Source organism: Monodelphis domestica, chromosome 6, assembly GCF_027887165.1.
Source record: "Monodelphis domestica isolate mMonDom1 chromosome 6, mMonDom1.pri, whole genome shotgun sequence".
NCBI classification, from domain to species: Eukaryota; Metazoa; Chordata; class Mammalia; order Didelphimorphia; family Didelphidae; genus Monodelphis; species Monodelphis domestica.
The window spans coordinates 251020406-251034054 of record NC_077232.1 but is presented as its reverse complement, the minus strand read 5'-3'; the positions used below and the strand labels follow the sequence as shown (position 1 = coordinate 251034054).

The window sequence follows — 13649 nt, the reverse complement described above, 5'->3', positions numbered from 1 at the left end:
TCCCCAAATCCTTTTGAGCTTCCAGATGGCCTCAATTAAAAACAAGTATTTTCTAATTTACAACGCAGGAAACATTCAGGATTTTTTGCTGAAGTAGAGTTGGGGGAACCCTAGTAACCCTCATCTCACTCCAGACAAGTACCTCCATGACCTTAATTCATCTGAACAGGTCCTTGACATGTGCATAAGTCTTTTTTATTGCAATTATAATATGTTTCTCTGGCACTCAAACTAAAAATGAAAGTTTGATGGAAGGCACCATTTCGAATCCAGACTTTTCTTTTTTTCTCACCTTTTGTCCTTGAGCGGTCTCAGGTCTATAGTCAGGGGCTCAACACAGGGACAAAGAGCCCTAGGTCTGGAATATTAATAGCTGCCTTGCTTTTCCTCCCCTATACAGCACATTCTATAACTGTGACATCAGTGTCCTGAATCCTTATAAAGTAGAATACCATTTGGCTTTGATATGCTTATCCAACACACCAGTTCTTCCTGTATGTGGATGGAAGACCTGAATACTTACTCAGCTTTGTACCATGTGTAGCCAAGAGTCATTCCTGCTGGCCATTCCTAGGGTTCACTGGAACATAGACCAGAACCGTAAGGGACTTTCCAGGCCATCTTGTCCAACCTCCTCATTTTACAGACAAAGAAACTTCTAACAGTCTCTTCTTTCGAGAGCCTTTTTAAAATTGTAACACAAGCACTAAACTAGGAATGATGAAAGCCTTTAATCCATCTAGACTCCATTCCACTGGCTGCAATAAACGTACCCCTCAACACACAATTTGTCAAGGTTTTCTAGGGGTTGAAGGACTGGGAGGTAGAGGTCAAATTAAGAATGGTCATTTTACAATCTGGGAGACTAGCCAACATGACTGCTCATAAGACCGGATTTTAACTTAACAAATCAATCCCAAAGGAATTGAATTTATATGGTACATTTGAAAGATTCCCCAAACTGGTAATTAAGTAAACAAAGTATTTGCTGGTTGTGCCCTAAAACATGTGAATGCTTTTCTACTCTGATGATGTGACTCATAAAAACACCACCACCTAACATTATCCCCTTGAATCCATGAAATCTTCTTTATTAAATGTCTAAATTCCACAGTTGACTAGAAAATTGAGCTATTTATGTTTTTTAAAGTAAGAGGGCTCTTTGGATAAAGATTCCTGAAACTTCAGAATTGTCCTTTTTCTAGAATCATCATCCTCTGCCAAAGTGGTTAGTTGTCTTCTCTTTAGCAGTAGGAGTGCTCGGAAATTCTTACTCACTGTATGGAATAAGAGTATACTTGACTTGTAATTGCAGGGTGAATGGAGTGGGAAACACCTTTTACTTAAATCTTCATAGCTCGGTCATCTCATGAGCATGTACACCCTCTCTATGAGTGGAAGAGATCATTTTGTGATCCTAAAAAGGAAACTTCAAACCAGCTTTGTCTCCTGAATGAAAGAAGTCTGTGGGTACAACTGTAAGTCTGCCCCAAAACTCAGTAGGACCAGATAATCCTTCTTTATTCAAAAAAAAAGACCACATTATTTTGAAACCTGCACACAATTTGTAGTATTCAAATTTAACTCTACTGAAGTGGAGAAGAGCCACAAAGATGATTAAAGGCTTGTAAAGTAATATCTATCGGGAAAGATTAAAGGAACTGGGATTATTCTGCCTGGTGAAGGAAAGACTGATGGATGATTTAATAACATTCTTAAGGTATTTGATCAGTTACTCCACTGACCAGCTGTTCTCCATCTCCAATGAGAATGGAACAAAAGAAAAAAGGATTAAGTACCAATATGAAACACTTAGGTTAGATATAAGAAAGAATTTCCTGGCAACAAGTTAGACATCCTCTCTTAAGGTATTTAAAAATTCAATTGATTGCCCCATGCCTTTGATGCTTTAGGTGAGTTCTGTCTGAAGACAAGTTCTTTGCCAAGTAGGATTTATTCCATTTATTGAATTTCTATCCCCAGCACCCAGCAGGGCACCTGGTACACAAGAGGTGCTTACTAAATGCTTCTTTGACTGAGTGCTGACTGATGCTCTGTATGCCTCTTAGCATCTTGCCTAGAACTTGGGAGAGACTTGCTCAAATTCTCCAAGTCCACATGTTTTAGCATGAATCTAGCTAATATGCAAGGATAAGGAGAAGGAAGGGTAGGGAGGGTAGTTAGCAGGAAGGAAAGCAAGACCTGTTTCCTACATAAAGGATCCCTAAACCCCCACTGAAGGAAGTTCCTCTCTTCTCCAGACCTTATAATCAAATGAATGCCTCATTGCCTTAGGTTGTTATTCTGTCCTTTTCCAGTCATGTCTGACTCTTTGTGGCTCCATTTGGGGTTTTCTTGGCAAAGATCCTGGAGTGGTTTGCCATATCCTTTTTCACTTCATTTTGCAGATCAGGAAACTGAGGCAAACTGACTTGCCCAGGGCCACACAACTAGTGTTTGAGGTCAGATTTGAACTCTGGAAGATGGATCTTCCTAACTCCACAGTCCAAGGCACTGCATACTCTGTACCATCTTGCTTCTCCTGTTGCCTTCTGAGGCAATCCAATTTCAAAAATGGGGATATGGAAGGAATGGGAAGGGAAGAGTTGCTTAGATCCTCATTTTGATGTCTCAGAAAATAGAAGGTCACCTCTCAATTCGAGATGAGCATTCGCCTAAGAGACCAACAGATTCTGGTACTTACATTATCTATTTTTTCCTCCTTCTTCCTACATCAAACATCTCCCAAAGTCTCAGAGTCTCTCAGAGAATGGTGTTATGGTGCTTGCTATTTCTTTTGATAAGGCATTACACCCTATTTAAATCACTTTCCTGCTCCCAGAGCTTCACACTGCTTCCCTGAAAATCCAATCATTGGCAACAATTTCCATTCCTTTTACAAAGTGAAAGTTTAAGAAATGGTTTGGTGCATCTGCAATGGGAGGCACTTAGGCTTTAATTCACTGGCAGCAGCCTTGAAAATCTTTCCGATGGCCTCTTCATTTTCTGCTATGCTGCACATGAAAGGCTTCAGATCACCTGTTTAAAATTTTCCAAGATGCTGTATTTTTGGAAATGTTAGCATATTTGACTTGCCAGTTTCACTAACTGCAGTGCTTGCAATATGGTTCCCCCAAAGACTCTTATAAACCAATACACGCCACTACAAAGAGAGTTCAAGATTATGGTACTAGGCAGCATGATTTAATAACGCAGTGGACTCTGACAGAACTGAAAGAGGCTACAATGGGAATCTTTTTCTAAAAACTGGTATCCTGTAATCTTTACTTGCAGACCTCAACAAGGGAAGGAAAGAGAGGGGAAGGGAAGAAGCATTTATTAAGCATCTCCCATGTGCCAGGCACTGTGCTAAGTGCTTTACATGTATCTCATTTGATCCCGGCAACAACACTGGGTGGTTGGTGCTCTTATTTTCTCTGTTTTAGTGTGAGGAAGCCAGGATCTGGCTTAGGTCAATGTGAACTCTGGTCTTCCTGACTCCAGACCCCAATATTTTATCTATTATTCCACCATGCTACCTCCAGGATCTCTGATGTCCAAATTATGTCCTGGGTTCAAATATAAGAAAAGAACTTGAAAGGTGGCAAGTTGTCATGAAGAAGGAATGATTACATGGAGAGAGCTTCAAGATAAGGGAAAAGGGAATGAATGAATGAGGGAGCCATCCTCTGGAGAAGATGGGAGGCTCCAATCAAGGGTCCTTGTAGAGTCTGGCCTCAGAAAGAAGGACTACTTTCTTACCAGAGAGAAAATGGTGGTTTTGAGGTGAAGACAAAAGGAAAAGAGGGAGCTCACAACTCATAGCCTCAATTTTCTCAGGAAAGTTCAAGATCATCTGTTGGGGAGGGGGGAGGAGAAAAGAAAAGCTATGTGAGGCATGAGTAGAGAAGAGAAGATCTGAAATAGTTTCTGTGGGGAGATAGGGAATCAATTAGTGAAGAAGAAAAGAAATATCTTACTCTGGTGAGGGATGTCTCAAAAGTCTTAGTGCTTTAAGGGGGTGGGAGGGTGGCTTAAAATTGCACCACGAATTTTGGGACACTGTGTTTAAAATGCGCACTATGTATCCACCATCTCATATATGTAACTGTTTCCAAATGCATTCAAGAGAATGTGAGTAGGGGGCGCCTAGATGGCTTAGTGGATTGAGAGTTAGGCCCAGAGACACGTCCAGAGACAGGAGGTCCTGGGTTCAAAATGACCTCAGACACTTCCTAGCTATAAGACCCTGGGCAAGTCACTTAATCCTCCTAGACTAACCATCACTGCTCTTCTGCCTTGGAACCAATATACAGCATTGATTCTAAGACAGAAGGTATAGGTTAAAGAGAACATGAATAGGAGTGGAGAAGGTGGATGGGAGAAGTATTCCAAGGTTAGAGTTTGCAGAAGAAGTGAACCATGGTCAAGAGCGTCCAGAGATTCAAGAATAAAGGACAATTTCAGAGTTTAATTTGAAAAATCTCTGAAGATCCCCAAATAACCCACAGTAACTTGATTTTAAAACTCAAATGTCTTGGGGGCAGCTGGGTAGCTCAGTGGATTATGAGCCAGGCCTGGAGATGAGAAGTCCTAGGTTCAAATCTGGCCTCAGACATTTCCTAGCTGGGCAAGGCACTTAACCTTCATTGTCTAGCCCTTACTACTCTTCTGCCTTAGAACCAATATGTAGTATTGATTATAAGTTGGAAGGTAAGGGTTTTTAATTAATTAATTCATTAAATAAAATAGACTCAAATCACAATCCCCAAAACTAACATAAATACATCAAGAAAATTAAAATCTATTCTTCCCAGAACTAATAATAATCAAGTTATTTAAGTCAACAACACAGAATTCTGCATCATTAAAGCTACACCATATATATATATATGTATATCAGCAATAAGAGGATGCTAGATAATAACATTTACAAAATATGTTCCTATATATTATCTCATCTGCCCCTCAGAACAACTAGGTGAGGAAAACAACAAATACTCCAATCTTGATTTTACAGAGGAAGAAATCAAGACTAAAGGAATCTGCCTAAAATCACACAACCAATAAGTGGTAGAATCAAGACAAGAATCTAAGAAAGGAAAATACATGAAAAATATAAACTCATAGAAGAAAATTTAAATTCCCATATTCATGAAACTCAGAAGGTGCCTTTTAAAAATATCATTGTTTATAATTGTCTATGTTAATTTGTAAGTTATCATTATATGTTTATAATTATCAATATTAAATTATGTTATCATTATATATCAAAATATTATTTCTAAAGTCAGTTGCACATACAAAAAAGACATATGAGTTAAATGTGGATAATGATGTCTCTGTGCAGGAAGGACAGGATGGAAACTTTCTTGTAATTTGATGGATCTGTGATCTCACAAAAACACTCCTGTCTAATGATATAGTCTGCAATCCACCCAGTACCTGATCATTCTATATGACTTTTCCATGTCCTCCAATAAATTCTCAACAGGAGATCCATACAAAGTATCAGTGTCTTTTCCTCTCATATTACATTAGATACTGATGGGTCTCACTGCTGTCCACTGATTATCCCATTGTCTTCCTACATGGCCAGTCCGATTTTTTCTTTGTCTTCCATCTTCCTGATGACTTGTTAAATCAATAAATAAATAGGAAATCATTACTTCTAAAAATATCATAGGCCAATAATTTAACCACAGTAAAATAGTTTCCAAGCTACATGTTTTCTATTTCCAATATGTATAAATACTGACCATTGGTTATTGAAACTAAGAAAAGAAAGTTATTGCATTTGTAGTGGATACCAAAAAAAATTAAAGCGGACACCTCCTATAACATAAAAAGAATGATTGATTTATAGTGATTTCAGACATGGTCATGATGTTAAGCACATAATGCATCCTTTCCTGCTTATGACAATCACTGCAATTGTGCAGAGATCAAGTATTTCTTAAGGGTACATTCTACCAATTCATCTTTCTAGTTTCATTATTTAAAGGATCCATGACTTCATCAATAGGAGGCCAAGGAAGGGATTCACTGCATTGATGTATGCCTCAACATTTCCATGCCTTCGTGGATAATTTCATGAGTTGGTAGAGCCAGAAAAAAAAATCCTCACCTGGTGTCCAGCCCTTTAGTGAGTTTTTGTTAACTAAGAGGTTCTTCAGTTAATTGTTGAACCCACATGACAAGTCATTCCAACTTGGTAAAATCTGCCAGAGCTTACATAGATAAATAAAGACTAAGCAATATATTATCTTCTAACTAAAAAAGGGAAAAGTAAAAATCAAGACAAAAAAAGCCTTTTATTTTGCTTATGCTCTTTCCATTCCTAATGTAATTCTGTGTAGTCCCTTTCTTTCTGTCACATAGACATCACAGTCCCATTATTTTATCCCTCAGTTTTCTATTAATCTATCCCCTATCTTCTAACCATTCTTCTCTTTTTATTGGCTTTTTTTCCTCAGCAGTCTTTTCCATGAATTCTCTACTCTAAACCCAGAATGAAATGAAACCTTTCACTCCTCATTTGTCCCCAGCAGAGGTTTCTTGTTCCCCTTTTCTCACCTCACTTCCATACAATAGACACCTGTGTCCATCTCAATGTCAGAGATTTGTTTTTCTTATGGATGATCCCCCCAAAGTCCTTGATTATGAGTGAAATGCCTCACATGGGGCCAGGGTGGCCAGGGAAGGGCCTTTCTTGGTAACCCAATAATGCTGAAGGAATCCAGCATGGTGGCCCCAACCTCCTTACTAAATTACTAGCAGCCAGGATAGCTGAACCAGAGTTGCATTGTATCAGGTACGAAAGTATTTACTACACTCCTGTTTGCCTTTGTGCATATAGCATTTCAGGGCTGCTCCATGAAAATATTATCAGCATCTCTCTCTCCTCCTATCTGGCTTGAAGATAGGTTTTCTCTACCTCCATCCAGGCCATGGAATTAAGCCAATGTAAGCCCCAGCCCGGAGCTCCAGTAACCCCACAGCTGCTCAGCGGCTCTTCCCCCACTCCCTGCTATGGATCATCTGTCCATCAGAAAGCATACATCAATCCACTTCTCAGGCGAACAGCTGATTGGTGGGGGATGGGGGAGAGGGGGAGGATGGAAGAAAGAATCAGTAAGCAGCTGCACCACTTTTCTGGGACCAAGCAGGACTGGGAGTGTTTTAAGAGGTGGAGGGAAACTAAACAGATAAATGGCCTCGATCAGTGTTTAAGCACTGTGCCTGCCACCTCCTGAGCCAAGCTGGGTGGCAATTTCCCATCTACTTTTCTGACTGCACTCATCTCAGTCAGTTGGTCAATGACTGTGTCTAGACAACCAGAAAGAATAATTGGACTCTGAGACAGTCAGTCTGGTCATTTTGGCCACCTTAGCCAATTCAAATGAACACATGGTAGTAATTAGCTTTATTATTGAAAAAAACCCAATGGGCATAACTGATTCAATCACCAAGGCAGTCAATAAATATATACGGAGTATGAGTATGCCATAGCGGCACTAAGGTGCTTAACTGAGCACAGACCCAGTTCCTGTCCTCAAGGAGGTTTTCTATCTTTCAAGCGCACAAGCAACACAAATAATTATAGCCCAGTCAAAACTCATTAACAAAGAATCCACTAATTTGTTCACTTGACCTTGACTAGGACAAGTTTATTTTTGCACTAACTATTAAGCAAGCATTTGGTCAGCATATTAATGGCATTAACAAGACTTTGAGGGAGCATGTTTTGCATTCTAGAAGAAGAGCATAATATGTTGCCTATGGAGATCTTGCTAGATATTGCCAGATGAATAATCTTGTCATTAAGGCAGCTGCAACAGGAAGGACCTCCAGTCATGGAGTCACAGAATATTAGGAGCAGAAAGCACCTCCTCCAAGAGCATCAGGTCCAGCAGCCTCATTTTGTACACAAGGAAACAAGTTTAGAAAACTTCAAGTGACTTGTCCACTGTCTTCAGAAAAGCAGTTAATTTAATTATTTGAATGTACTTCTATGAAAATAAAAGCTGTATTTCCTTCCATTGATATATCCTCTCTGTTACAACCCAATGAATTAGAATAAATGAAAATAGTTTATCATTAAGACACTTTGTTCATTCCAACTAGCATTCCACCAGTCTGAACTATTGAGATAGATGTAATTTTCAGAGAATCTGAACAAAAATGGGGGTGTGGGCCATCGTGGTCATCTATGTACAGAATGATTTAACTGAGAAAAGCAAAATGGCTCCAAGAAAAGGTAGAAACTTCTGAAAAGACACACAATGAGTGCTTTTTAAATGTTCACAAATTAAATGGATCCTATCAGCTACCATTGAAGATCTTACGTTCTGGACAAAGGATTTTTGACAATATAAGCATTTTTAGATTTTTTTCATAAGGGATTTCTACCTCTTACATTTGAGGTTACCAAAATCGACTCTAATTGAATAACTGATTGTCAACAGACAAAAAGGGGAGAGTAGAATGAGCTGTAGCACATTATTACTTCTTTTCCTCAACCTTTAAGATTGAAAAATTGTTATTTGCTGTAACTATTATACTATTTCTACTTGTAATTTCCTATGAAGTGACTACTTTGAGGATTTTGGCATGATAGAAACATGAGTCAGAGGTGTGGATGGAAAGTTGCTCCCCAATTTATTGGGAGGTGGTAGGAGTAATGTGAAAATATAAACATCTAGGAAATGTAACTTCTTTCTTTTCCCTCCACCCCTTCCTTCTTAAATGTTTGGATAGCACTCTGGGTAATGTTAACAAGATCTGCCTCTCAACTCCAAGCAATCTTGCCCAAAGGGTTAACCTTCTGTCCTTTAGGTGGCAGAAACTCATTTCAAAAAGTTCTAATACAACTCTAAGATTTGTGATATCTGCTGTCCAAAAGGAATGAAAACAGTCACCCATCAGAGGAACTGGCATCCTCTCTGTGAGAAATCCACACATTTAAATGCAGATGGTCCAAGTATAATTTCTTTTAAAAAATGTTTTTTCTTAATTGATTTGGGGGGTAGGGAGCAAAAACTATCACGTGTCGAAGTCAGAAAATGATGTGCGGTGGGGATTTTGTTCGAACCTGAAGTGTTCATTTAAAACTGTTGGTTAAAATTATGTTCCTTTAATATTTAAATTTATATTTAAGGGTAGGGGTGAATAATGGAGCCAATTTCAGAGTGAGGAAGACTGAGTGGGTTCTAGTCCATCCCCACACCTGTGTGCCCTAGGGCAAGTCAATGAACTGCCCAGGACCCTACAAAAAATCTCCAAGAGTATATATTGAGGAGAGGAGATGCCCATCTATAGTGAAAGAGGGAAGTTCCAGGTATCAATGAAATCACATATTCGGGACATACCCCCACCCTTTATTTAGATGACTAGAAGGGGAAACTCCCCTGAAACGCTAATATAAAGTCTTGTCATGTCACAGGAAAAAACTCTGGGCTCTTGAAGACCATGCCAGTGAAGCCCAAGGTCTGGCAGATTCGACCAGGCTGGGCTCAGCACCAGACTCTGTGTCTGTCATTGCAGGAGCAGGAGGAGTTGAGCTAAATTTGGAAAGGCTCATCACCAGAAGGTTGACGACCAAGTAATGAATTTTCTTGGCCAGAGCAACTCATGAAACGATCTCCTAAGATTGAGAGGAGTTGAAATCTAAGTTAGTGGAGGCAACATTCACACCAGTGAAAATACAGATGCTCACAGTACCCAAGTGTTATAAGAGAAATTTAATATACTGCTTCAGAAGAGTGTGGAAAACACTTCTTGAATGTTAGAAATAAGAAGGGCCATCTTCCAAAACAAACTTGGACTCCACAGCAGCTTGCAATTTGGTGCAAAGTTGAGAAGCCAGTAGGTTTTAGTGCTTTGTAAATTTGACAAAAACTCCCTCCTCCAAGGATTTATTTTCCCCTTCATGGTTTTACTAAAAATTCAGGGTTCTGTTTACCTTTGAGGAGTAGGTAGGAACTTTGGAAACAACACAGTTCTACTCCTGAAACCATTCAACAACTTTAAAAGAACTGAAGTTTTCTGTCATTCCTAAATATATTTATCCCAGGGTGCCCATTACATCAGCTATTATATTATTCGGGTTTGCAATACTGTACTACTCTTTCTATGAACATATTAAGTCACTGAAAAGTCATAAAGGAAGAAAGCTGAGAAAGCTATGCTCTACCTAAAGGGAATTTGATTCAACAAGCAAAACTCACTGAGTGTTCAAGGTGTCAACCAGACATTTAACATCTAGCATCTGACCTAAAAATATGGGTAGGATTCTTCTTGAAAGATGGAAAATCTACAAGGGTTTCCAAATCCAGATCAGTATGGCCACTCATTTGAAACATATACTACTGTATCTCTATTCCTTATTTAGCCATGCAACAGTTTTTTCAGCTAGTTAAATATTATCAGTGTTTCACCAGTGGGTCCAATTTTAGTATATGTGCTGCCAACACAAGCCCCACCAACCGGTCCAAATGGTTTAATCCTGAACAGTACCCAAATCAGGTATTGGACAAAGGATTTTTGACAATTGAAGCATTTTTAGATTTTATTCATAATGGATTGTCACCACTTATCTTTGAGAGTATCAAGTTCAACAATTGAATAACTGATTGTCAACAGATAAAAAGAGAAGAGTGGAATGGTTACTTAGCCTAAACACCAGCAGCATAAATAGAATGTGGAATTAAATTTCTCTTTATCAGGTCTCCCAAAGTAAACTCAAAGTCTTTGAGGGAAGGGGAAGAGAAGAAGGGAGAAATGAATAACATTTAAATGCTTACTGTATGCCAGGCACAGTGCTAAGCACTTTACAAAAATTCTCTCATTTGATCCTCACAACATTTGTGGTTCTTATCCTCATTTGACAGTTGAGGAAACTAAGGAAATCAGAGGGTAAGAGATTTGCCCAGGTTCACACAGCTAATAAGTGTGATAAAAAGGTAGGAACTATCCAGAGGTAATGAACATTTTAAACATGGCTTTTTAGGGTTTTATTTCAAAAGATTTTACCATGTTATTTCTCAGTTGCTTTCATGTTACCATACTGCCTTCCCCCATGGCTTCCACTCTGGAAACATAATAATCTAACCAAGTAACTCAGAAACTTCAAAAATAGTTGAATTGGCTCTGCATTAGGAAAAATTTGCTTCCTAATTATAATTATTAGCGTCAAGGATACAGATCTCATTAATTCATTCAACATGTGCTAAGTACCTACTACGAGCAAAGAGACAAAATAAAAGAGATCTAGCCCTTGAGAAGCTGAAGGGGGGAGAGTACAACATGTACACACATTAGTAATGACACCCTATATAAAAAGTAAATACATAGCAAATTGGGGAAGGGAAGTGGGAAGACAGTAGCAACTGAAGGGACCAGGAAAGAGCTCAGGCAGAAAGGAGTCTTTGAACTGAGTTTTGAAGGGAATAAGAGGTAACTCTAAGAAGTTTGTGTAAAGAGACTACGCATTCTGGACATGAGGGACAGCTTGTACAAAGTTGCAGAGATGAGAGATGTGTATGAGGACCTCCGAGGAGGACAATCTCGCCAGAATACCAATGAATGAAAGGTAGAAGCCCCTCTCAGTGCCTAGATTATAGATGCTAGAAATGCAGGACACCCAAATATTTGATGAATGGAAATGAACCCCAAGTGACACTGTCTGAAGTTTAAAAGAACTAAAAAACATTTTTATCACTAATTGTTATTTGGTATGAAATTTCACATTAAAAGTTCTCCTTTTTATTATCAGCATCCTCAGAAAGTTAGTGTCAACTCATTGGAAATCATACACAGCATCTCTTATCATCCCAACTCAATCTGCACTGCCTTTACTCTCCCAAATCTAGTAAGGTTTATAGAAATCATTGCAGGAGAGGGGCAGACCTATAATTTCACCACTGTAGTGAACTTTCAGTGGAATCAGCAATGCAATTCAATTTCTAGTCTTCAAGAGTTGCTTAGGGTATTGGCTGGTATACGTATGAGGCAACATTTGTGCCTAGATTTTCCTGACTCCACAGTCAACTTGGAATAGAAATTTAGTTAGGAAAAAATAAAACATACCATGAAATTGTATGAATGAACACTATTGTTAACATTGCTCTTAAGGTCATGGTTACACACTCTTTAATGCTGACAAAATCACATCAATTCAAATGGCTTTCAGTTGAACTTATTTTCATCTTTGGCTAGCAAAGTCAGTAATAATGGAAATAGCAATTAGATGTTCATATGAACCTAGGATTACAGCTATTCAAGTTCTTTTCAGTTAAAGTCACAGAATTTTTTTAATCCCCAATCCAAGCATAGGGTTTAAATTTGTTTTCAAAGAAAGTTTGTCTTTATTCGTCTATAAATATTCTTAAATCCATTTTTAATGAATCAGGTACCTATCAAAGGAGAAAGCTATATTTTGACTGGCTAAGTCAATAAATTAATTTTTTCTTCATTAAATGTACTGAGTTTTTTAGTGGTTCTATTATTTTGACATATATGCCAACATCGCTGAAAGGTATCAAAACAGAATTAATTCCTATGGCCTCCAGATAGTAATGGTGATAGCTAGTGCCATGGTTCCAAATCTTAAATATTTCTAAATAAATTAAAATTTTTTAAAAGTTCAAATAAGAGAAAAATGTTGGTTTACAGTCCAGACCTCCAGTTATTTAATTTATCAAAGGACACTGGGGTACTGCTGTAGCATATTTTTCAGGATCCACAGAAGTAGGCCATGTCCTAGTTGTTCATTCTTATAGGAGCAGCCTGGTGTTGTAGAAAAAGGAGCAGTCAGTTAGGAGAACTTGATTGTAATGTCAATTCTACCGCTAACTTAATTTATGGCCCTTCATGGAAAGTCACATTATCTCTTGGGGCCTAAATTATCTCATTTGTAAAAGAACAGGGCTAAATTAAATACATTCTACGGGCAGCTAGCCTAGCACAGTGAAGAGAGCACCAGGTCTGCAGGGGAAAAAAAAAAAACTGATCTTCCTGAGTTCAAATCTGGCCTCAGGCACTTAGTAGCTATGTGACCCTGGGCAAGTCACTTGATGCTGTTTGCTTCAGTTTCCTCATCTGTAAAATAAGTTGGAGAAGGAAATGGCCAACCACTCCAGCATCTTTGCCAAGAAAACCCCCAACGGGGTCTCCAAGAGTCAGACTCATACAACTAAACACATGAAAACCCTCTCAAAGGCCCCTTTCAATTGTAACATTAGGTAATAGCCTTTGATTGTCATCTGCATTTCACAGATGAGATGCCAAAGTCCAATGATATGTATTAACTAGCCCCAAATATGGGCTCTAAACCAGTTGGATTGCCTCTAGTAGGTCAATCCTGATTCCTTTCTTGGTACAAGTCCCACAAAGCCATATTGACCATTTCCCCCTTTCTCGGGTAAATTCTCTTCATTTTCTCCTTCTGAAAAGCAAATAAAACTTAGTCTTATTGCTATGTCAATGAAGAAACCTTGGCATCATTCACTTCCCTGTACAGAAACCATTTCCAAATATATGGTGGAAGGGATAATTTTATACTCCACATATCATATCCCAACAGCTTGGTTTCATGCTTCATGCAAGAATCCAATTTGAAGATAAACTTTCACCCCCAGTCTGAAGTG

The 13649-nt window shown here is 38.6% G+C and overlaps 1 protein-coding gene across 1 annotated transcript in view; it reads right to left on the bottom strand.

The window, feature by feature from the left end:
• COL25A1 (collagen type XXV alpha 1 chain) overlaps positions 1-13649 on the bottom strand; it is a 592248-nt gene that overhangs the window by 518804 nt on the left and 59795 nt on the right. The window lies entirely within an intron of this gene.